The following is a 1,857-nucleotide window of genomic DNA, read 5'->3' as shown; positions in this document are numbered from 1 at the left end:
GGAGAGTGAACTTATGTTTAGATATGGTTGTGACTTGTTTTCCAGCTCCAGCTATGGGTCCCATACCACTGAGGTGTCAGTAGCCAAATCAAGAGCAGTCGGTTCCCCACCATGGATGTGTGCCACTATTGTACTTGTGTGGGCATCACAACCAGTTATTTGTTGCTAAGTAGGTTAGACCATGAGTTGCTTGGACAGATATTGGTCATTTCCCCCAGTCGCCCATGTAGCACCTTCTGGCACTAGACGAGCTGACTGTCTGGGGTCTGACTCTCTCCTGGCTTCCAGCCATGCCATTCCATTTTACGTGTCAGCTGCATATGGTGTCTTCAGCAATAGGGTCTTACCACTAAACTTTGGTGGGTCATCAAGTACTCTGTCATTCTTTTAGGAAATCTGTCATTCTTTTAGGAAACCTTATAGGTTTCTCTGATCAAAAGCTCATTGTGGATGGTAGCCCTATGCTGGTACTGGGAGTTACAGGTCAGTGCCCACTAAGAAAATGAGGAAAAAGATAACTAATATACAAGAGTTAGAGAGGGTAGAGAGGGTAGGGGAAGAGAGGGAGAGGAGGGAGGGAAGATGTAGAAGATTTAGGTTAGACTTGATCCTACCCTCTCCAGTGTCTTGTGGTTCAAGTGTTTCCTGTAAGGGCCTGGTGAAGGTTTAGCCATTTGGTCTGCCTTTTAGGAAGTTGAATTTTATGGTACCATTGCCATTTGGGTCTAAATTAGTGTTTATCATCCCTTCTGTGCCCATCCATCCTAGTGTCTAGTCCATGAGATGCTTGCTGCATATGTAAGGTATCTTGGGTAGATTCAGGTTAGGTGCTGTAGATGAGTGAGACTATGTGGTGATTGTTTTTCTGTGATTGGCTGAGTTCACTGAGAATGATCTGTTCTAGGTTCAACCATTTTTCCTCAAATTTCTTTGTGTCAATTTTTCTTACTGCTGTATAGAATTCCATTGCGTATATATACCACATCTTAGTTATCCATTCTTCTAGTGATGGACATCTGGATTGATTCCAGCTCTTAGCTATTATGAATTGAGCTGCTATAAACATGGTTGAGCAAATCTCTCTGGCCTGTGGTTTGAAGGTTTTAGGGTAGATGCCCAGTAAGGGAATAACTAAGTGCTCTACACAGTCATAGACACTTCTCTAGTAACGAACTATAGAAATGATCCCTGAAAATATAGTCTTAGGACAACAAAATTTTAAAAGGTTGGACAAAATGAATGTAGAATCTCTTGTGCCATTATTTAACTAAATCTATTTCAGTAATCAAATGTCTCTATATGTACATACATCCAGGCTGATGCAACTTCCTTTCTAAGTGTGTTAATTACCTATGTAGAATCCAAACCCAATTGGAATCATTGGAGTAAAAAGCACCACGCCAATATTATGGCCTGTGCTCCCAGGTCATGAGGCCACTGGAGATTATGGGACACTTCTACCCTGGCTCCCTGGTAGGTCACCTGTCTTTCTGAGCAGGGAGAAAATGGAGACCCAAACAAAATTTGTGTACAGACCGATACAGGAGAGTCACAACTAAGGAGCAACCAGTCCACTTGACTTCCCAAAGAAGGGTAAACTACTTGGCCAGCATGACCCTGACTCATCCTAACAGACAGAACACACCAGTAAGCTATAGGGATACTCCAGGGCCCCTAACGTCTCTTTGGAGAGCCATTATTGACCTCCAAAATTAAACCTTAATTAAATTTTGACTATCTTCATGGTCTTAAACACTCAGAGAGAAATGTATAACCAAAGATAAAAAAAATACTTTAAATATATAAATGGCCTATTAAGTAATACAACAATAACTTTCCAAGTAGGGAAACTAAGAA

At 41.5% G+C, this 1,857-nt stretch overlaps 1 pseudogene; it reads right to left on the bottom strand.

Annotated features, from left to right (window-relative positions):
• Positions 1–1,115: 1,115 nt before the first annotated feature.
• LOC123458067 lies at positions 1,116–1,204 on the bottom strand (annotated as a pseudogene).
• Between the last annotated feature and the right edge of the window lie 653 nt (positions 1,205–1,857).

The sequence above is a fragment of the Jaculus jaculus genome, chromosome 1, assembly GCF_020740685.1.
Source record: "Jaculus jaculus isolate mJacJac1 chromosome 1, mJacJac1.mat.Y.cur, whole genome shotgun sequence".
Taxonomy (NCBI): domain Eukaryota; kingdom Metazoa; phylum Chordata; class Mammalia; order Rodentia; family Dipodidae; genus Jaculus; species Jaculus jaculus.
The sequence above is the reverse complement of the archived record's forward strand: the minus strand, read 5'-3'. Positions and strand labels throughout refer to the sequence as shown.